The sequence below is a fragment of the Myotis yumanensis genome, unplaced genomic scaffold, assembly GCF_028538775.1.
Source record: "Myotis yumanensis isolate MYYU_CA2020_CCGP unplaced genomic scaffold, mMyoYum1.0.hap1 SCAF_2, whole genome shotgun sequence".
Classification (NCBI taxonomy): domain Eukaryota; kingdom Metazoa; phylum Chordata; class Mammalia; order Chiroptera; family Vespertilionidae; genus Myotis; species Myotis yumanensis.
Genome location: NW_027223753.1, coordinates 78,786,000 through 78,810,125, shown reverse-complemented (window position 1 = coordinate 78,810,125; position 24,126 = coordinate 78,786,000). Strand labels below are relative to the sequence as shown.

At 42.8% G+C, this 24,126-nt stretch overlaps 2 pseudogenes; both read left to right on the top strand.

Annotated features, from left to right (window-relative positions):
• Window positions 1-5,652: 5,652 nt before the first annotated feature.
• Window positions 5,653-7,010, top strand: LOC139001925 (tubulin alpha-1C chain pseudogene; annotated as a pseudogene).
• An 11,358-nt stretch (window positions 7,011-18,368) lies between these two features.
• Window positions 18,369-23,887, top strand: LOC139002460 (protein JTB pseudogene; annotated as a pseudogene).
• Window positions 23,888-24,126: the final 239 nt, after the last annotated feature.

Sequence of the window (24,126 nt, the reverse complement as noted above, 5' to 3'; positions counted from 1 at the left end):
AATGTCCACGCCTCAATGGGGCTTTCATTTGAGTGACGGGAGGGCAGAAAACAAACAAATAATTTGTAAACAGATGATACATATATAATGTCAGGTGCTGACAGTACTAAGAAGATAAAGTAGGCAAGAGGACATTCAGTGGCAGAATGAGGGGCTATTTTCAATGGCATAATCAGTGATGTACTTTAGCTCAACAATATTTGTTGAGTTCTCTCTATGGCAACACATTGTGTTTGGTCCCTGCCCTTGAGGGATTTTGAGTCTGTGGTAGATAGAATTCTGTGGTGGCCCCTAAAATTCCTGCCTCCTGGTGTACACACCCTGTGTAATCCCCGAGACTTGTATGTGATATGATAATCACTGCTATGATTAAGTTATGTTATGTGGCACAGCTGATTTTAAGAAAGGGAGATTATAACCTATGAGCCTGATAACCTATCACTCCAAACTCATTTCTTATTGTCCCAGACTCTCCACTCCAGACTCTCATGAAATGTTGAATTGAGCTAGCCACTGCCCTTTGGATGGTCCAAAATGCCTTTTCCTCAATCATTTCATACCACTCCTTCAGTCCAGAATAGCACAGAATCATTCCAGACAAGATAGGCCATGAAGAAGCAAACATATGAACTCAGGTCCTTATCCACAGAATCTAGAGACAATGAATTTATCATAAATTTCAGGGGACTGCAATCATAGCATGTGTCCTCCTTGCCAGAAGTGTTCAATGGCTTCCTATTTCCTAAGAAATAAGATATCAGATCTTTATACTGGTAATCAAAATATTTTAAAATAAGACCCCAAAATACCTTCCCAAAACCATCTCCTGTTACACTGGCCCATATATTTTCCTTACACTGTCTTTGCCATCTCTGCCATCTCTGTTCTTTGCTCAAGAAGGTCCCTATTCCTGAAATGTCCTTCTTCTTGTTATCCATTTATCAAATCCTGAGGCTCAACGAGTTTTGGTGACTTACTCAAGGTCACAGAGTTTAGGTAAATCTCATTTTTCCCAGGAAAACTTTTTAGGTCAGGATCAATCTTTTCCTCCCTAATACTTTTATAATATTTTGTCTTAGTACTCATCAAACCCTACCTTGTCTTTTAGTTACTTACATATATAAGAAGAGGTTTGTTGGTAAACATGTGGCTCTAGAATTGCCTAAGTTCAAATCCTGGCTCTGTCACAGCTATGTGACCTTGAACAAGTAATTGGAGCCCTTTGACCCTAAGTTTTGTCAATTGTAAAATGGGATATATGAAAATATCTACCTTTCAGGATTTCCCAAAATGTAATAATTCACTTATTGATAGAAAAGAACTTCTTTCTTTGACTTAAAAGAACATTTTATTTTTAAATTAAATTTATTGGGGTGACATCGGTTAATAACATTATATAGGTTTTAAGTATACAATTCTATAATACATCATTTGTATATTACATTGTATGCCTATCACCCAAAGTTAAATATTCTTTTGTCATCATATATTTGACCCCTTTTACCCTGTACTACCCTCACCTGCTTCCCTCTGGTAACCACCATATTGTTGTTTGTGTTTATGAGTTTAAAAAACAACTTTTTCACCCTAGCCAGATTGGCTTAGTGGATAGAGCACTGGCCCATGCACTGAAGGGTCCTGGGTTCGATTCTGGTCATGGGCACATACCTCGTTTGCATGCTCGATCCCTGGCCTTGGTCAATGCCTGCAGGAGGCAACCAGTTGATGTGCCTTTCTCACATTGATGTTTCTCTCTCTCTGTTTCTCCCCTTTCCTTTCTAGTTTCTCTAAAACTCAATGGAAAAATATCCTCAGGTGAGAACAACAAAAAACAAGCAAGCAAACAAACAAAAGCCCCCCATAACTTTTTCATACTTGTATTTTCTTTGGCTCTTAACACAGTGTTCCATATAGCTAAAAAAAAATATGCTGGTTTAATTAAATCCTTTGAATATTTTTGGTCATGTTGTTTAGTTCTTCAGTCTTTTTAATTTTTAAGCTTTATTTCTTATCAAGTCACAGTAAGACTGTTGAGTTCCTTTCCTTTTTAAATTCAATATTTTGGACAAAGAGAAAATGGCAGCGGAGTAAGTGGAAGCTATACTGACATGCTACAAGGACCAAACTGGAATTACAATGAAAATACAGAAAAACCATCCTGAATAATCAACTGAAGACTGGCTAGAGAAAACCCTGATAATCAAGGATGGAAAGTGGAGACTGCATAGAGACTGGCAGCCAAAATGGGGAGAGAGAAAAACAATCCCCATGAAAGAACAAGAGAATTCTCTAGAAGAAGAGCTAAATGAAATGGAGATAAGAAATTTATCAGACATAGAGTACAGAATAATGATGGCAAGGATTCTCAACAGCATGAGAAAAGATATAGTAACTATGAAGAATGACATAGCACTAATAAAGAACACAGTGGAAGGAATACACAGCAGATGAGGATAAGCCAAGGATCTGATCAGTGAATTAGAAGACAGGGTAGAAAAAAAATCATTCAATTAGAGAACCAAAAAGATAAAACAATTAAAAACCAGGAGGACAGATTAAGGGAGCTATGGGACAACATGAAACATAACAATATTTGCATCATTGGAGCTCCAGAAGGGGAAGAAAGTGAGCAAGGGATAGAGAATGTGTTTGAAGAAATAATGGCAGAAAACTTCCCTAACATGATGAAGGAAAAAGTCACACAAGTCCAGGAGGCACAGAGAGTCCTAAGCAAGAAGAACCCAAATAGGCCCATGCCCAGACACATCATAATTAAAATGCCCAAAATTAAAGACAAAGAAAGAATCTTAAAGGCAACAAGAGAACAGCAATTTATTACCTATAAAGGAGCTCCCATAGTCTGTCAGCTGATTTTTCATCATAAATTCTACAGGCCAGAAGGGAAAAGCATGAAGTATTCAAGGTAATGAAAAGCAAGGATCTGAAACCAAGATTACTATAACCAGCAGGGCCATCTTTCACAACAGATGTGAAATAAAGGGCTTCCTGGACGACAAAACAAACAAACTAACAAAAAACACAACAAAACCAGCTAAAGGAGTTTATCACCACCAAACCAGCACTGCAAGAAATGCTGAAGGGACTGCTGTAATGAGAAGAAGAAATAGAGAGAGAAACATAGGCATAAAGAATTGTGCTTAAAGAAACTGGCATGAATAAGGATCAAACTAAGCTGTGGGAAATGCACCAGGGTTGGGTTCATGCCTTCATTCTGCTTTTTACAAGTTGTATGACTTGGTGAAAATCTCCAAACCTGTTTTTTTTCTAAAGTGGAGGTAAAACTTACTTCAACTGTATTACAGACTTATTACAAGTATCAAGGGGGAAAATAAATTTAGAATCATTTGAGAAGAATATAATGATATAAAGTATGAAGAAGTACTATAACACCTAAATTTGCATTAATTTAATCTGCCACAATTTGGAAATAGGTAGGATACAAATAACTACTGCCTGTACACTGCTGAAGAATAATACATGATTATTTAACAAAAGAAGATAGTCTATAGTTTTCATTTGCAATAGAATATGAATTAATAAAATATTTAAGACATCAAAATTCTCAATTCATCTTGCTAGCAAATATTTTAGTGACTCTATTTGACAGGCGGCAATAGGTCATATTCATAAAGATATTTTCATTGAAGAGCAACAAATGGTGTAACCAATGTTACTATAGCTTTTGAAGGAGCTAATAACTATAATTACAGATTGTCCAAATTGCCCAGGTTTCTGTAGCATATGACTGCCATATTTTATTCTCTAATAAAACAGTGGTATGTGAGTTTTCAATTTGAAAAATTATATACAACCTTGGGCTAGTTGGAATTTTTTTCTGATTTCAGGAGTATATATTAATAAGATTGGAAGATTCTGAGGTAATAATATTAGTATCTTCCAGTCTCATTAATTTACCACTATGAAACATGGTAGGGACCCTCTAAATGACACCCACTGCACCCCACCCTTGATAATCTCTGCCTCCTGGTTCACACCCTTGTGTAATTCCTTGTGTGTGGGGTAGACTTAACTCACTTCTAAAGAATAAAATACAGCAGAGATAGTGGAATGTCATTGAGATTAGGTTGGTTATAAAAAAAACTCTGGTTTGCATTTTGGCCACACTCTCTCTAACTCTCCTGGATCGCTCACCCTGAGGGAAGCCAGTTGTCTTGTTATGAGGCAGCTCCATGGAAAGGCCCATCTGGTAAGGAATTTAAGTCTGCTAGGAAACATGTGAGTGAGCCTGGAGCAGTCATTCTCACCTCACACCCCAGTTGAGCTTTCGGATGAGAATTTTTATGTCAGAGCCACCCAGCTAAGCTGCTCCTGCCTTTCTGATACACAGAAACCGAGTGGTAATAAATATTTGTTGTTTCAAACCACTAAGTTTTGGGACAATATGTTATACAGCAACAGAAAATGAATACAAAAGCCTTATTTATGTTCCATCCATCAAAACGAGGATTAAAATAAGCAATATTTTTAATAGTAACAAAGATTTTATTAATATCAAGTAGTGGAGTACAATATCATGGAATGGGTAGAAACAGGACATTTTAAATTAGGAAATATAAAATCTCCAGAAGTTATAACCTTAGGATCTTCCATCAAAGGTAATGGTTAACCCTGGCCAGTGTGGCCAGTTGGTTGGAGAGTCTTCCCTTACACTGAAAGGTCTCAGGTTTGATTCCCGTTCAGGGCACCTGCCCAGGTTGCAGATTCAATCCCTGGTGAAGGTGCGTGCAGGAGGCAGCCAATCGATGTTTCTCTATCACATTGATGTTTCTCTCTCTCTCTCTCTCTCTCTCTCTCTCTCTCTCTCTCTCTCCCTTCCTGTCTCTCTAAAATTGATAAAAACACATCCTCAGGTAAGGATTTAAAAAAAGTAGGGGTGTTTTTTTCTATATAGCATCTGACATATCAATGCATTATGCCTATATAAAACTGCAAGGATACTGCAAACTTTCAAACTATAGGCTAAGACATTCAGAGGAAGAAAATTCATGTATATAAAAGGCTAATATGCAAAGTGTCCCCTTGGGAGTTCGACCGGGAGTTCGATCACTTGCTATGACGTGCGCTGACTACCAGAAGGGTGATGTAGAACATGGTGGGTGACCAGCAGCAGCAGCAGAGCACTGAGGGAGCAAGGGAAGGAGGAGGCGGGGAAGCGGAGAGGCGGGGAGGTGGGGAACCTGATCAGCCCTGTTCACAGGCCAGGCCTAGGAACCCTACCCGTGCATGAATTTTGTGCACCGGGCCTCTAGTTGTAAATAACAGGATGTTAAAATGAGACTCTTGCTGACTTAGTTTCAGCTGAGCTTCCCAAAGCTGAGGGCAATACAAAAGTGCCAAGTCACCCAGATGACTGAAGGAGGACCCTGGTCCTCTTGTGCAGGACATGCTAAGAGAATCAGAAACCAGTTTGCCAGCATTAGCTGATCACACACACTTACTAGAAGAAGGATTTTTTTGGGGGGGGGGGAGAAAAGGGGGAGTTTTCAGTGTGCTACATACTGAATGGGCTTCAAGACTTCTTCCCTGGATTCCTTGGTAGTCTGTCAGTGGGAGGTCCTTGTTCCCGTTCCCTCGCACTTTTCAGCCCCTCGAGCCCTACAAGTCTCAATTATGTGTGAGTGCATCTCCATCCATGTTGGCCAGGTTGGTGTCCAGATCAGCAATGCCTGCTGGGAGCTCTACTGCCTGGAACACGTCATCCAGCCCAATGGCTAGATGCCAAGTGACAAGACCATTGCAGGAGAAGATGGCTCCTTCAACACCTTCAGTGAAACAGGCACTGGCAAGCATATGCCCAGGGCAGTGTTTGTAGGCCTGGAACCCACAGTCATTGATGAAGTTCACAGTGGTACCTACCGCCAGCTCTTCCACCTTGAGCAGCGGGTCACAGGCAAGGAAGATGCTGCCAATAATTATGATCTCCTTGCCAATGGTGGACACTACACCATTGGCAAGGAGATCACTGACCTCAACCTGGACCGAATTTGGAAACTGGATGACCAGTGCACAGGCCTTCAGGGCTTCTTGGTTTTCCACAGCTTTGGTTGGGGGACTGGTTCTGGGTTCACTTCTCTGCTGATGGAATGTCTCTTCGTTGATTATGGCAAGAAGTCCAAGCTGGAGTTCTCCATTTACGTAGTCCCCCAGGTCTCCATAGCTGTAGTTGAGCCCTACAACTCCATCCTCACCACCCACACCACCCTGGAGCACTCTGATTGTGCCTTCACGGTTGACAACGAGGCCATCTATGACATCTGTCGTAGAAACCTCGATATTGAGCGCCCAACCTACACTAACCTTAACCACCTTATTAGCCAGATTGTGTCCTCCATCACTGCATCCCTCAGGTTTGACAGAGCCCTGAATGTTGATCCCACTTAATTTCAGACCAACCTGGTGCCCTACACCCACATCCACTTCCCTCTGGCCACATATGCCCCTGTCATCTCTGCTGAGAAAGCCTACCATGAGCAGCTTATTGTAGCAGAAATCACAAATGCGTGCTTTGAACCAGCCAGCCAGATGTTGAAATGTGACCCTCGCCGTGGTAAATACATGGCTTGCTGCCTGTTATACCGTGGTGACGTGGTCCCCAAAGATGTTAATGCTGCCATTGCCACCATCAAGACCAAGCGCAGCATCCAGTTTGTGGACTGGTGCCCCACTGGCTTCAAAGTTGGCATTAACTACCAGCCTCTCACTGTGTCCCTGGTGGAGACCTGGCCAAAGTACAGCGAGCTGTGTGCATGCTGAGCAACACCACAGCTATCGCTGAGGCCTGGGCTCACCTGGACCACAAGTTTGACCTGATGTATGCCAAGCATGCCTTTGTCCACTGGTACATGGGTGAAGGCATGGAGGAAAGAGAGTTTTCTGAGGCCCGTGAGGACATGGCTGCCCTTGAGAAGGATTATGAGGAGGTTGGAGCAGATAGTATTGAGGGAGAGGATGAGAGTGAGGAGTACTAACCTGTTAGCTGCAATGTTACACTCCAGCATCTTGGGATTATCTTATTTCTGTTGTTCTGTGAAATCTGTTGTGTCCTAAACTTTGCAATAAAGTTGTTTTCAATTTGAATGTCAAAAAAAAAAAAAAGAATAGGCTTCAAGTCAAGGAAAGGAAGGTTGAAGAGAACCACTTGCAGAGCTTGGGCTGGACTTTGGGGTCGCAGAGACTAGCGTCTGACTCTTGCCAGGGAACATCTGGAGGAGAGAGAACATGGCTGGAGCTCTTGTCTTGCCGTGGAGTGAAGACAGGGTGCGTTGAGGAGCAGCTGCATTTCCACTGCATTATTCTAGGAACTGGATTTGAAGGCAGCTGCCTAGAGGACAACATGACTCAGACACAGGGTATAGACACCAGAGGCCTGGGGTTCATGAGCAACCAAGCAGGGGCACATTATCTACCTCAAGGAGCAGGTGGGCAGATCTTTGGGGAGTCTGCAAAAGCTCACAGTGAGAGAAAGCACCTGCCACCCAGGATGAGGGTGTGTCCTCATCCTTAATCTCTTCTTAACGCCCAACACTGCAGAGGTTATAAACAGCAGGTCATCACTGGGGAAGCAGAGGGAACAGGGAAAGAGATAAGGAACAAATTATACCCTCCATCCTGTCTCCTGGCAGGGGCCACATCCAAACTAGAGAAGGGAAGTCTTAATTGAATAAAATCTAAAGTCCTGATTTTATACTGCACTAGATGAGAATTATATAGTTATTCAACCGACTTTATTTTTCAATGCAAAACAAGGGGCTTTTCATTTATTTTCTAAGGATTCCTGGGAACGCCGTGGAGCATGTCCATGATTCCTTCCTCGGGCAAGGAAAAAGTGAGACCAGGGAGTGATGTGAACAGGCAGAGGAAGAAAGAATAAAGTTATTTTTATGTTTATACTCCACCAAGCCCAGCTCACTCAACAAAATAACTAAAAGTGTTTCTGCAAAAAGGAAGGGAGGGCCCTGTTGCCAGGAACCTGAGTCTTGTTACAAAGGATACATGGATCACTAAAGATAAGAGTTTCCTAGTGAAGCCTTTTTGGTTGGGCGTCGTCCCATGCACCTAGAGGTCAATGGTTGAATTCCTGGTCAGGGCACATGCCCGGGTGGCAGGCTCGATCCCCAGTAGGGTGTGTGCAGAAGGCAGCTGATCGATGTTTCTCTTTCCTTCTCCCTTTCTCTTTCTCTCTCTCTCTCTCTCTCTCAAAACATTTTTTTTTTTAAAAAAAAAAGAAGAAACTTTACTTTCCCAGATATCATGTTTACGCAACATGTATTGCTAGAAATTTAACCTTTAGGTGATAATCTAAGATTTAATGTTAAATCACTGCTCAAATATTTTCATGTCCTGGACCTTATTCTTACTCCAGAGTGTAGCCAGTATGGTATGGCTCTGATTAGCACCTAATCCTCACTTTTTGCCCCTCCAACCCTGCTGTCTAAGATCTAGCCAGTTTAGTCTGTCTCAATTCTTTGCAAGCACTCCCTCTTACTCTTTCTTGTCCTCCCTTTTTCTCTCTCAGTGTCGCTCACTCCTTAGGGCATTGGGGCATTTCCCTGCTTAGGATACCTCCTACCTATTCTTCCTGTCTTACCTCGCCCCACCCTACCCAAATTAGGCGCCCTGCCTTTGTGATGGCAATTACTCTAAGGTTACTCTTGTCTCCGGTCTCTTATCCCTCTGAATTACAATTGCCTGCTTTCTTTTCTTTTTCTTTTCTTTTTTTTAATCCTCACTGGAGGATATGTTCATTGATTTTGAAGAGGGGGAGAGAGAGAAAGAGGGAGAGGGAGACATAGATGTGAGAGAGAAACATAGATTGGTTGCTTCTCCTATTCACCTCAACTGGAAATTGAACCCACAACCTTTTGGTGTATGGCACAATGCTCCAACCAACTGAGCCACACCGGGCCAGGACACCTGCTTTCTTGTATGTATCTTTTTCTAAACTATAAGCTCCTTGAAGGCAGGAATTATGTCTTATTCATTGCTGCATTGTGTCTAGTACATAGTAGATATACAGTAAATAAATAAATGTGTACCATTTTATTGGATAGGTGTAAACAGAAAGCAACGTTATTCTTTTTTTTTTTATTCCATTCCATTTAAAGTTGACTGTTGAACCATCCCTAAGTGAAATTTCCAGTAAATGATGGACTTTTTTCTGTCATTTGTTTGAATAATAAGAAGTCCACAGGTCACTGGCCTAGAAGCCAATCCAATTGAAGAACCATACAACTCCTGTCTAATACAATATAATATTAAAACTCTAAAATCATCTAATGTTAAAATTTCTCCCATTTTCCACTGAGGTCTCCTTGGCCTAGAGAGTAAATATAAAGGCATGGTTGGCTAACTTGCTTTCTCCCTTATAAAGAGATCATGTTACTGAATGTGCTTCCATTCCACCTCCCCTTCCCCCCTCCTCATGCTTCCCTCCCCCAAGATCAGGCCCAGACCTAGGAGGAGAGTAGTGGAAGAGGCCATGGTTTTACTTGGCTGCTTAAATTGCGCCTGGCATTGGCATCTAAGGTTGCAGTTGTGAGCACTTTTCCGGGTTCCTGTGAGATTTCCCTACTAACATTTATTAGTTATCTATTGCTGCATAACAAATTACTTCAAAACTTAATAGCTTAAAACTATAAACATTTATTATCTCACACAGTTGCTGCTTAACTGATTGGTTCTGACTCAGGATCTCTTAATGAGATTGCAGTCAATTGTTGGTAGGGACTGTAGTCATCTGAAGGCTAGACTGGGGCTGGAGGATCAGCTTCTAAGAGGGTTCCCTCACATGCCTGGCAAGTCAGTTCTTGTTTTTGTCACAACTTAGTTCCTCGCTACTTGGACCTTTCTATATGGTTGTTTCCCCCAGTGAGTGATCCAAGAGAAAGAATAAGGAGGAAGCCGTAGTGCCTTTTATAACCTGGTCTTAAAAGTCACACACTACCACTTAAATTGGTCATTGTCTTTGTCAGATCAAGCTGTCATAACAAAATACCATAGACTAACTGGCTTAAACAACACAAATTTATTTCTCACAGTTTTAGATGCTGGAAAGTATAAGATCAGGGTGCCAGCATGGTCATTTTATAGTGAAAGCTCTCTTCCTAGGTTACAAATGGCTGCCTTCTCCCTCATGGCAGAGAAAGTGTCCTCTCACAGCAGAGAGAGAGAGAACAAGCTCTCTGGTATATTTTCTTATATGAGCGTGAATCCCATCATGAGGGTCAATCTACATGACTTCATCTGAACCTAATTAACTCCTACAGGCCCCATCTCCAAATACCATCACATTACGAGTTAGAACTTCAGCATATGAATTTGGGGGAGGTACACTCCGTCGATAGTAGTCACACAAAACAACCCCGATATAATATGGGAGAGGACTGCATGGGAGTATAAACACCAGGAGGTAGAGATCACTGGGGGCTATCTTGGAGGCTGGCTACCACACAGGCAAATCCTTTCCTTCTGCTGGCCCCTATGGTTCCCAGCTCAGTCCCTGGGCTTCCCAATCTCTACTGGAGGCTCTCTGACCTTCCAAGTGACCTCCTGGTGAGATTTATTACTGCAGGCTGGCCCCCTTCTACGTACAGTCTCCATATAGTCCCTGGGAAATATGCATCTTTGCTCTGTAGTGGTTAGAAGTGCAGTGCCCTCCTCCTGGTTCTGACAACATCAGCCAGACTCTTGCCTTTCGCTTTCTCAGCTGTGTTTTGGAAACCAATCTCTCTGATCTCTAACTCCAAAGAAAGTTGTCAAGTTCTTTGAGTATTCCTCTTGAATTCCCATTCTCCCTTAGTTTAAGGTAAGTCCTCCGGTGTGGAGAGGATATTGGACCTTTGCTGTACACCGAAAATTTCTCCAAAATATTCCACTTTCCTCCAACCTCTTCTACCATGATTTTTGTATAACCTCAGGATGACTAATTCCCTGGGTATGACTAATACCAGTCTTTTAATCTCTCCACATACCCTGCAGAGGTGGTTTTGGTAGATGCTTTTGGTGTCCTGTCCCTGGGCCCTGATGGTTGCCCACCATGGTTTCCTTCTGTTAATGCCTTTGACTCTGCCTGGAGGAACATGCTCAGCCTTGGGAACAGGGAAAGTCAAAATGCCTGCAAGTTTACATCCTCTGGAGTGGCCATCAAGGGATGACAAATTGGAGTTAGAGATTATATTTATTACCCAGTTTCCGTAGATGGGACAACTCTGAGGCATATTCTATACCAGTGATGGCGAACCTATGACATGAGTGTCAGAGGTGACACGCAAACTCATTTTTTTGGTTGATTTTTCTTTGTTAAATGGCATTTAAATATATAAAATAAATATCAAAAATATAAGTCTTTGTTTTACTATGGTTGCAAATATCAAAAAATTTCTATATGTGAGACGGCACCGGAGTTAAGTTAGGGTTTTTCAAAATGTTGACACGCTGAGCCCAAAAGGTTCGCCATCACTGTTCTATACTGTCTCCCAGAAGTCCCCACTGGGATTGATCTGTAACTGAGGACAGTGGTAACCAGCCTATTAATGCACCTAAATTGGCTTTCTACCTTTTTCAGATCCATTTTCCCTCACCTCCTATAGGTGCTTCCTGAAATCACTTCTCAAATAAACTATAGTCTTAGGGTCTGCAACAGGAAGAACCCATCTTAATGTGTGTGTGACCTGTGAAGAGCCTTATTTCTGGCTTAATTCTCTGCTGTTGCCACCTTGAAATTATTGATAATTTTCATTTTTGACTGGACCCTGCAAATTATGTAGTCAATCTTGAACCCAACTTAAGACAGTGGTTTGGCACCTCCATTTAGAGTTGGGGGACTTGATATCTATTGTATTATTTCTAGCCTTTGGGATTATAGTTCATTATTCTATTATAAATACATGACCGAGAATTCAGAGAATAACTGGGTTTTACTCTTTTGTAAGGAACTACATTAGATTTTGTTCTATGTGATTTTCATTGGTTATCACGTAGCTTGGATTGTGATTATTTTTTAAAGTTCAAAAGAAAGTTTATTATATTTGTAATGTGCTCTCATTAGTACTCCACCAAGCCTGTGTTCCTTATCGCAATTCCACAGACCCTTTTTTTTTTTCAATTCCACACTTTTATTTCCATGACTTCTTATCACTTTTCTCAGACTTTTCAATTAATCCCTAAATCTGGGAATAGTCAGTTGGCTCATATTTCTGTTTCTCATAATATTTGTATTAATATAGGCCTAAATCCACAAAAATCTGTTCTCATGAGGAAGTGATTAAAAGAAATATGGAAGAATGTTTCTGTGGAGCTGGGCCTGCTCTGAAAGACAAATTATGTAGCTTAAAGTTCAGACTTAGATAAAAAGAGGGAATCCTTCTCGTTTGTTATTGGTTGGCCACACCGTGGCATTTCATACCTCAATGGAGCTGTTTTGAATTAAAGGGAATCTACTCTGTCAGAGAGCCAATACACCTATTCAAGAAATGTTTCTACCTTCCAGAGGTTACATCAACATATAGTTTTACTCTTTTTTCTCTCACCCCATAATAATCAAATAAGATAGTTTCAGCCTTTTCAACTAAAAATATCCCTCCAACAGAATGGTTAAATATCAAGAAATTATTGAATGCATGTGGAAAGTGGAACTTTAGCTCTTTAAACTTTAAATGAAAAAGACAAGATTTCTGCGTGGGAGAGAAAATGGACCAGATTACCCTTAACTCCCTTTTAACTCTAAAATTCCAGTTTTTGTTCTAGGTAGTGAATTAATTGTTGTGATAAATGAATCCTATTTTATTCACACTTGACTTTGTTGTGTAATCATAACTTAATGGCAAAGCATATGGGTAAGTATAAGAATAATAATTAACATTCATGGAGTATTTAATATACACCAGTCATCCGCCACCAGCATTTCCTTGTTAAAGGGAATGCTAATGCTCCCACGATACATTAGAGGAAAGTTGAAGCTCAGAAAGTTTAAATAACTTGCCACTGAGTGGTGTCTAGATCCAACTGTCCATGCTTGTATGCACTGGGTTATATCACTTGCTTTTGGAAGAAGAAATAATTTTAAGTAAATTATTTTAAAGCCTTGTTACAATAATCTTCCCACAGTTTGATTTCCTAGGAGTCCAGTCTAGTTTCCATTGGGTCTTACATTTCTACAATTTTAGAGTTAATATTCTAGTCAGGAAAAGTACAAATAGCAATAGCCAAAAGGCCTTTGGGAAAATAATGTCTTTGGGAAAAATCTGCGGAAAGACAACATGCTGCTTTGCCATATGGAAATGGTTGGTGGAGGTCTCTGTGTTAGATGCAGCTTTATTCTTCTGGTCTGAACACTATGTTATTTCTTCCCTCCTTGCCTTTGTTCAGGCTCTCTCTTCTACTAGCCCACTTTATCTGGTCACTCCTACTCACCCTTCCAAGCCTTGTGTGGACATAATTTCCAGGAAGCTTCTCCTTCCCCTTCCCCACTGCTCAGTCCTGAATTGAATCACTATGATTAACCATTGCTCCACAGTGCTCCCCAAGCTCATGGTGCATATCTATGACTAGTGATCTGCTTCCCCCACTGGATTGTAACAGGTGTGACACCTTATTTTTCTTTACCCTTTACACATAGTTGCAGCTTCTTACTAAACCTTTGTGGAATGACTATATGACTGGCTCGCTACCTGATAGAATACACGATCTTCCAAGAACCTTGACTACCAGAGCTTCTCGCAGAGGTGGAGTATGTAAAGGAAGAGGCATTGACTGCACAAAGAGCTCAGAAAGTAGAACTCTTCCTTGGGGATGAAAACAGCAGCTGCTCCAAACCCAACTGTGATCTGAAAGGGAACATTTGCTATCAAACCACACCCCTGGACTTGGCAAGGTCTTCCTTATTTGAGGGTGTGTAGCTCCCTTTTGTCAGATGTCACAGCCTGTAAAGAGGAGTTATTTGTTTCTATTTTAAATGAGGAAAGAAGGGCCCTGGGGGTCTCTTAGCCTCTTATTGAATGAAAGGCCTTCATTACAGATATAGTGGAATCTTAGAATAATAGACCTAAATGTATACAGTCCTAAAAGTAGATATGAGACCGCCCCTCAACTTTCATCAGTTCATTATCCTCTAGACTTTACTGACAGCTGCCAAAGTGGACAGATTCTGGGTGTTGACATAGAAATGGATTTTCCATTCAAACTGGATTCAAGTTCCAGTTCTTGGAGTCCTTTTTTAAAAAATTTATTTTTATTTATTTCAGAGAGGAAGGGAGAGGGAGAGAGAGAAAGAAACATCAATGATGAGAGAGAATCATTGATTGGCTGCCTTCTGCACGCCCCACACTGGGGATGGTCACGTAGGATAATGGTCACTGGGGATGGAGCCTGGGCATGTGTCCTGACGGGGAATCGAACCACACGTGCCCTGACTGGGAATCGAACCATGACCTCCTGATTCATAGGTCGATGCTCAACCACTGAGCCATACGGCCAGGCGGGGAACATTTTTTTCAACCCATTGAGATTTTGCTTCCCAGCAATTGTCATCCATTTGGCTCAGATAAACTAAAAAATTTGGACATTTTTCATGTTGACACAAGGTACTTAAAGGAGGTTATCAATAAATATTTTCTCCTTTGCCTCCATACATGTTTAGCTCAAGTTCATTTACTTGGCAGCTTATCTCCGGAAACCTTCCTCTGAAGACTGCTTCTCCATCCGCAATGGTTTAAGAATAGCCTTAGATCAGTGATGGCGAACCTTTTGAGCTTGGCGTGTCAGCATTTTGAAAAACCCTAACTTAACTCTGGTGCCGTGTCACATATAGAAATTTTTTGATATTTGCAACCATAGTAAAACAAAGACATATATATATATATATATATATATATATATATAATCTTTAAATTCTTTATTAGTTAAGAAATTACACATGTGTCATCATCTCCCCCATTAACCCCACCCTCCCCCCCCAAGACTTATATTTTTGATATTTATTTTATATATTTAAATGCCATTTAACAAAGAAAAATCAACCAAAAAAATGTCATAGGTTCGCCATCACTGGCCTTAGATCCTTGTTAAAAGGCAGCCTCCTGGCCCCACTCCCAGAGGTTCTACTGTTTTGGGTTTGGGGTACTGCCCAGGAAGTTTCATTTTTAACACTTGTCCCAGGTAATTTGGAGTCACTTCCGGAGACATGATTTGAAAACTCCAAAGTCTTTCATTACCTTAGAGTTAGACTAAGACTACTTTCCTTTAATTAGTAACAGGCCAAAGAAAAACTCCTTTAAAACATTTAATTGCATACTCTCACCTGGGAGGTGCTTAGAAAAACAAACAGTAAACTGAGGAGGTGGTGGAGGTGATGGTGAATGGGGAAACCTGGTGTTTTTCATCGGCCTACAGAGCATACTCACTGGGGAGTGGTGAAGGGAAAAAAATAGCAGATGGTGCATATCAGAAGTGGGGATGCCAGAGGGCAAAATGATGGAGCTGGAGAGATCCCAGCTTATACCAAGTCAGCACTTTGAAGTATCTTTATTATCTTACTTTATTATATTACTTTATTATCTTACTTTAAGGGCTCTAAATTCCCTCCACATTAGACCCATTCAAACTGAAGCATCAGTACTGAAATATACCCTAAGCCAAATATAAGAGACTTTGCTATTATTCAATGGTTTTGGATTGCCCAGTCCCTGCAACTTCCTTAGAAGGGAAAAGTGAGAGGTGAGTAGCCATCTGCTCAACCTGCCTCTTGCAAAATCTCCACTGAGGCCTGAAGTAGATAAAGCCTCAGACTGCCTCACCTTCCCAGGCACTCAGCAGGGCATTTTGCCAAAGAACACCTGGCAGGGGCTCCCCGAAAAGGCTGATAACAAACTAGATGTGAGCTATTCCTGGAATTTCTCTCTGAATTCTTATTTTCCACCCTTCCCTCTCTTTCTGAACATCATTGGAATTTGGAATTCATTGCTCTTTAAAGAAATGCAATGCCTTGCTTTCAGGGTTCTGCTACCCTATACAGCATTCTTACTTTTTGTTCTGCCACCACCTAGTCACTGGTATAGAAGGCAAGTGGCTTCCTCAGCTCTGCATCTATTCAACAAAACTTATTTTTAGTTGTGCATGCTCAGTGAAAAATAAGAAGCCATTTCTTCCCACAATATCAAATTTACTATCTTAACCATTTTTAAGAGTACAATTCAGAAGTATTAAGCTATTCATTGATATGTAATCAATTTCCAGAACTCCTTTCATCTTGCAAAACTGAAACTCAGTATCCATTAAATAACAACTCCTCATTACCCGCTCCCCCGAGACCCTGACAACCAACCTCCATTCTACTGTCTCTATAAATTTGACTGCTCTAGGTACTTGATGATGGTCACGTAGAATTGTACAGTATTTGTCTTTTTGTGACTGGCTTATTTTACTTAGCATAATGTCCTCAAGGTTCATCCATGTTGTAGCATGTGCTAGAATTTTCTTTCTTGTTAAGGCTGAATCACATTCCATTGTATGTATAGACCACATTGTGTTTATCCATCCATCTGTCATTGGACATTTGATTTGCTTCCACAACTTGGTTATCTATAATAATAAAAGCATAATATGCTAATTAGACCGGACAACCAAACAACCTTCCGGACGAAGCCGAGGCTGTGAGGGCCGAGCCCCTTGCACGAATTTTGTGCATCAGGCCTCTAGGTGTAAATAATGCTGCTATGCACATTGGTGGACAAATATCTCTTCAAGACACTGCTTTCAATTCTTTAAGGTATCTACCCAGAAGTGGGATTGCTGGATCATTTGGTAATTCTACTTCTAATTTTTTGAGGAGCCTCCATACTGTTTTCCGCAGTGGCTATATCATTTTACATTCCTACCAGCAGCACACAAGTGTTCCAATTTCTCCCCATTCCAACAACATTTCTGTTATTTTCTGATTTTTAAAAAATTGTAGCTATCCTAATGGATGTGAGGTGATTTTGATTTGCATTTTCTAATTATTAGTGATGTTGAGCATCTTTCATGAGCTTGTTGGCCATTTGTATATCTTCTCTGGAGAAATTAAACATTTTTTGGTTGTCTGTAGGTTGCCTATCCAATAATCATTTTTCTCTCATCCTCCTGGCTGACCTCTGATATCATTTCTCCCTGCTGTGGTTCAGGGATAAGTCCTGATTAATATAAGTGAGTGGTTCTTAATCCTGGCTGCATATTAGAGTCACTGACGGTGGCTTTAAAAAGTACACATCCCAGGCCCCTCCTCCCCAAACAAATTAAAAATCAGAATGTCTGCAGGTGGTCCTTGGCATTGTTATTTTTTAGAAGTCTCCTATATAGCCCTAGATAGTCAAATATGCTGCCAGGAGTATGAACCACAGCTCAAAATCAACCATTCTGGTCCCATTCCTCTGGCCCAGCACCGGGGCGGGGGGCGTGGCCTGAGGTCCCCTGTCAAGCCCCCTGGGCAGGGGTGCAGCCTCAGGTCCCCTGGCCTGGCTCTGGGGTGGGGGGGGCACTGCCTCAGGTCCCCTGGCCTGGTGCCAGGGTGGGGGCCGTGGCCTCAGGTCCCCCGTCAAGCCCCACTGGGCGGGGGGTGCAGCCTCAGGTCCTCTGCCCTGGCCCAACACCACGCAGCCTCAGGCCCCTGCTGATTGCTCATTAAGGCTTGTTACGGGAATTCGGCCTCTGCTGTGGGTGCAGCCATCTTGTGTTATGGAAACCCCGCCTCCACTGTGGGCTCAGCCATCTTTGTGATGGTGTGATGGTCAATTTGCATATTCCCTCTTTATTAGATAGGATCATTGCCCTTCTAATTTAAGCTATTTTGAGTTGGGTTTCCTGTTACTTGCAGCTGAAAGTATCCAAATATTACACTCACTATGTGCTGGGAATTCAGGAAGACATAGGGCTATCCCTTATAAAGTATCTGTTATGATAGAAGAAAGGAACAGAGACATTGTCTTGAACAGACTTAAAGCCTGGATTCTCACACTGAAAGCCTGAAGCTTTATTGACCAAGGTTTTTTTAAGGCTTTATTTGGAACCCAGGTAAGACAGGAAACCAGGAGATTGGACTTGCTGTGTAGTCAAAGCCAGATCAAAACTGGAGGCTTTCTGAACCTAAATCCTGTCTCTGCCTCAACTTGCCCTGTGGTCCAGGCCAAGTCCTTAAATCTGGGTCAGTTATAGAGTTTGGATGCAACTTGCAAAGGGAAAGAAGTTGTGTACTTATGAACATTCTGATTTCAAACCACCTAAGTCTTCAGAGATTAAATTTAACACCTGAATATGATAGCTAAGCCCAAACAAGTAACTTACTTAAATTTTAAGGAATGGTCAGGTAAGTCAAACTCATCAGGTTCATGATTCTTGGGTTTATCGCAGGAGTACCCTTCTTTGGCATCTTCTTTCCTGGATCTAGGTGTTATCAGATCAGACCTCCTTTCTGCTGCAGGTTCCTTCAATTGTACCTGTGAGGGTGACGAGGCTGGGTGGGGTAGTACATGGGATATTCTGCTGGCTGGTCACAGCTTTCTGCCTATGTACCAAATCCCAAAGTACACTGAAATGTTTAAAAATAACAAATGAGTAGCTGCTAGCTAACAGTAGGATGTGAAAAGAATCAGCCATACGAAGTTTGGTTCCATATAAAATAGTGAAAGGGTATGTATGACTCTAGGAAAGCCATTAAAGTGAAAAATACTAAAAACACACCTACCAACAACTTTTCTTGTAGATAGCGTCAAAATTTGAAATGAACATTGATGAGTGTAAAGTGTGTCCAGATCTCCTCCTATCCATAATGCACAACTGGCCTTTGAACTTGTTTGTTTGGCTTTGTTGGTCTCTGTAGTGAAGTCAAAGGCCTGGTTAGTATTCCTGAAACTCCTCAGATGAGAGATGTGCATAAAATGCATCTCTGTTCCAGAATGAACGTGAAAAATGTTAGGGAAAAACTGTAAGAAGGAGAAAAGTCAGGGGTGTTCATTTCATTGGATCAGCGTTAATGTTGCTGCAAGCATGGTTTTGCCGGTGGAAGAAGCACAGTGATACTCCCACCTCTGCCATTAGGTCTGTGAAAATAAGGGGATTTTGAGTGTGAAACTACAAAGGAAGATACATCCTACCCATGTGTAAGATGTACTCAAAATCACTGCGAGAAATCTGAGGACACAGCAAGGCAAATGTAGAAAACACGAAAGAACATTTTAGAAAGATAAAAGACATCACCATACTCACTGACAGCTGCTGCAAATCTCACTAGGAAAGGCTGATTTTCCTAGTCAACATACAAATGCCAACCTGGACGGACTGCCAGCTTGTCAGGAGAGAAGAGGCCACTGGCTGAGCTGGGAACGGACTTGCTTGTGATACTGGAAGTTAGGTGAGAGGCTTCTGGAGCCTGAGTAGGTTGCAGAAGTGCCTTGCTGCTGGGCATGTGCCTGGAAGAATGAGTAGACTCAACAAGAGGAGCTGTGGCTCTCACAGCACCGCTGGGCAAGTTCTTGAAGGCATCTCTCTGTATGTGCTGCTCTTCCCCAAAGCCCACGTTGGGGCATGGGGATATTGAGAAACAAGTCAACGCTGATCCTGCCCTCAGAGTGAGCCCACGCTGGCCAGCCTTCCTTAAATCTACCAGAGACTTTGCCCCACCTTCTCCTTAGCTCCAAAATAAAAGGCCACACATAAAGAGACTGAGAAAGAACATCACCACCAGAAAAGCAGCCAAATATAGAAACTTGGAGAAATAGAAGGATGGGAGGAAGTATGAGAATTGATGGTAAGAATTTAAAAATGAAGACCCAGCCCTAGCCAGGGTTGTTCAGTGGTTAGAACGTTGGCCTGCGGGCTGAAGGGTGACGGGAGGCAACCAATCCATGTGTCTCTCTCACATTGATGTTTCTCTCTCTCTGTCTCTTCCCCTCCCTTCCACTCTCTCTGAAAATAAATAGGGGAAAAATATCCTTGGGTAAGGATTAATAATAAATAAATAAATAAGAAGACCCAAAAGAAGGACAGCCAAGAAAAGGGCATAATTAAATCACTGCGAAAAATGGCTCTTGAAAAAAATGTAAAAAGTAAGACCTCCCATCAGCTTACCCCAGATCACTAGATCTGGAGTGAAATAAGCTTTGAAAACATTGTATCCCGTATCTAGCAATTTGTAAGGCAAAATAACTTATTAATGGCTCTGAGAAATACTGCAATAAAGAAATCCATTTAGCCCTGACTGGTTTGGCTCAGTGGATAGAGCATCAGCCTGCGGACTGAAGGGTCCCGGGTTTGATTCCAGTCAAGGGCATGTACCTTGGTTGCGGGCACATCCCCTGTGGGTGTGCAGGAGGCAGCTGATTGATGTTTCTCTCTCATCGATGTTTCTAACTCTCTCTCCTTTCTTCTCTGTAAAAAAATCAATAAAATATATTTTAAAAGAAGAAATCCATTTAATTCATAAATATATTTAAATATAGATCCTCTTTTTCCACATTACCCCATTCTAGTAACATCCTGCAGGGTCAGAGTTCTACACATTTGCTAGATGCTGCTATAGTGTATTAAGTAAATGTAGCAGGCATGAGAAATTGTTTACTTACAGGAGGAAGCATGATACAATGGGAAAACCAAACTAGGTTAGGAGTCGGGAGAGCTGACATCAGCTGCTGACTCTCTTCAATTCTGCATATCTATGTAGAAAAAGATGCTATTGTAGCTTATATTGCTGAAAATCCAAAAATCATAGAGAATTCAAATGGCAGCACGAGTTTAGAATTCGGTTTTTTCCTCCTAAGAAGATTAATCACTTGTCCCAGTTACTTAGCCTCTCCAGGCTTCAATGTACTCAGTTAGAAAATAAAGGAGTTAGACATCAAGATCTCTATGATCCTGCCAAACTTTAAAACCTTGTATAACAAAGGAGCTCTGCTAATCCAGAACCATCCTTTCAACTCTTAAACCATTTGTTAAAAAAAAAGTCTAACAGCCCTGGCCAGTGTGGCTCAGTCAGTTGAGTGTCATCCCGTTCACCGAAAGGTCGCTGATCATGGGTCAGGGCACATGCCTAGGTTGTGGGTTTGACTCTGTGTCTGGGTGCATGTGGGAGGCAAACGATCCATGTGATGTTTCTCCCTCTTCCTTCCTCTCTCTCTAAAAATCAATAAAAACATATTTTAAAAAATCAAACTTATTAGCAGTTTGACATCCTCAAAAGTCAATGGAACCAAATGATTTTCTTCTATTGCAGAACTCTGAGCACAGATTGAAAACTGGCATTATGCTGCCTTGACATATGGTATAAAGCGAAATCCTTATAATATGTTATGTTTTTCTAGAAGTTTCTGCCTTGAACTCTCTTAAGGCTCCTTTAGGTGAAAGTCACAGACACCCAACTCAAACTTATTTAAGAATAAAAGAGATAACTAGGACATCCAGGGTTGCATCCTGCTTTGGGAACAGACAATTCGGGGGACCCAGACAACATTAAAGTCTTACTTAGTGTCTCGATTCTGCTTTCTTTGCTATGGGCTCTGTTGTCAGGCAGGCTGTCTCCACCTGGGGACAAAGATGGCTTCCTGTACATCTCAGCTCCTGGTTCTCACCTTCTTGCTTATAGAGATACTAGAGGTCCGGTGCACGAAATTCATACACTCGTGGGGGTGGGGGTCCCTCAGCCTGGCCTGCACCCTCTCGCAGTCCGAGAGCCCTCAAGGGATGTTCTACTGATGGCTTAGGCCTGCTCCCCATCAGTCGGTCATCCTTAGCGCTGCTGTGGAGGCGGGAGAGGCTCCCGTCACCGCCTCTGTGCTCGCCAGCCATGAGCCTGGCTTCTGGCTGAGCAATGCTCCCCCTGTGGGAACACTCTGACCACCAGGGGGCAGCTTCTGCATTGAGCGTTTGCCCCTTGGTGGTCAGTGCGGTTATAATGACCAGTTGTTCCACCGTTCGGTCAATTTGCATATTAACCTTTTATTATATAGGATTGCCTTGTCTCCAAATCATTCAAGCAAAAACCAGTGTTGCTAAGAACTGTTGAGCACTTACCTGGTACGGATCCCATGCACATGTGTACATTTATTTAGGCCTCACAACAACTCTAGAAAACAGGTACTACAAAGTTCCATTCTACAGACAAGGAAACTAAGGCTCAGAGAGATTAGTTTGCCTACTGTCTGTATGTGTGGCCTTGGGCAAATGACTTAAGCTCTCTGTGTCTCAGCTTCCTCGTCTGTAAAAATGTCAATAACCACTATTTTCCAGGCTGCAGTGAGAACTGGATATGTAAGAACTGAAGGGCGGCACCCCACAGAGGGCGCTGCATTCAACGAGAAGCCAGTAATTCTCAGTACCACTTCCACCCACTATTCTCTCAACCATTTGTTGGTTCACAAACTGGCCCCTGTACCCAGAGGGCCAGGAGGGACCGAAGAAAGGGGCACTCCAGATTGGTAGGTGGCAGGTTTAACAAGCAGGGAACTTACATATGGGACTTGCCTCGGGCAGCCAGCCGCAGGTGATGTAATCATCCGAACCTGCCCACTACAATCTCAAGTTTATGTAGCGGCCTTAACTGGGCTCAGTCACGTGTTAGTCCAGATGGTACCAGCCCCTCGGCGCTCTCTCAAGGCTGCATTCTTGGAAACAGCTTCTACGGCGGGAACCGTGGGCAGAATGCACATTCCAAGGGCAGGGGAGGGCATGAGGAGCCCCCGGCTGTGCAGGTCCCGCTCACAGGTCAACCTGCGGTCCCGTCCTCTTGATGACCTCCTCCAACACGCCTGCCCTTTCCCCTGTAATGGTGCAAAGAATTCAACTTCATATATCCCGTGGTCTCTCAGAGTGAAAGATAAGATAGAAAGTGTCACAGCGAGCTGTGGGAAACAGCGGTCAGCCCGCCCTAGGGCCGCGCCCAGGAGCCTTCTCAGGGCAAGGGCCGCGTGGTAGTGGAGGCGGGGGTGGGGGCGGGGGTGGGAGGTGGCTCCTAGGGCCCTATGGCCTCTCCCAAGAAGCAGATCAGCTCTTCTCAGTCGTCGTCGTCGGGGCCATGGGGACCTCGCAGTGGTTCTCAACCTTCTGGCCCTTTAAATACAGTTCCTCATGTTGTGACCCAACCATAAAATTATTTTCGTTGCTACTTCATAACTGTAATGTTGCTACTGTTATGAATCGTAATGTAAATATCTGATATGCAGGATGGTCTTAGGCGACCCCTGTGAAAGGGTCGTTGGACCGCCAAAGGGGTCGCGACCCACAGGTTGAGAACCGCTGCTAGAGCCTTTGACCTGAGGCAATCCCAGCATTTCGCAGTCCTGACCTGGGACTTCCCGGAAGGCTGCAGGGTGAGCGCTCCTCTGCTCTGCGTTCTGCTCCGCGGGAGCCACAGACCAGCCCAGCAGGCCCCTGCGTCCCACAGTGCGACCCGGAGCGCCTGCAGGTGCGGGGAGGGTGGCCTCCCCCAGCGCCACCACCTCTCCTGGTCGCTCTGCGCTGCTTGGTCACCTTAAAGCGCTGCCAGGCAGAGGCGCGGGTGGGGAGAAGCTGTCCGTGAGCACTCACTGGCTGTGCTGGCTGCTGGAAGAGTTTGTGGCGGCAGAAGAGGGTGCCCCACGTTCTAAACTCCAGGCTGCAACCACCCTGCACGTGACTCCACAGGGTGTGGAGAAACCCTCGGCAGCCTATCTAAGAGGAATGGGTTCAAAAGCTGCCGCTCAGCTCCGATGGAACAACACTTACTCTGGAAACTTGAAGGGGCTGTCGTGGTGTGGCCTTGGTCTTCCTTTGCCTTGTAATTGTCCGTAAGCGACAGCTGGACAGAAAGGCGCTGGAAAAGGTCCGGATACAAACTGAATCCATATAGCTACCTTCTACCCCTTCTATGGGTCTTAAGGACCTACCTCAGACAGAGAACGTAGAATGGACTGACTTGTGCCCCTGGTATTTTGGGGAGTGGGAGGAACAGCAACAAAAAAACCCCACCCCTTCCATCTTCCTTATCTAGATCATTAATGAGCAGAATAAAGAGTGGAAGGAAGGAAAGAAGGAAAGAAGGAAGGAAGGAAGGGAGGAAGGAAGGGAGGGAGGGAGGAAGGAAGGGAG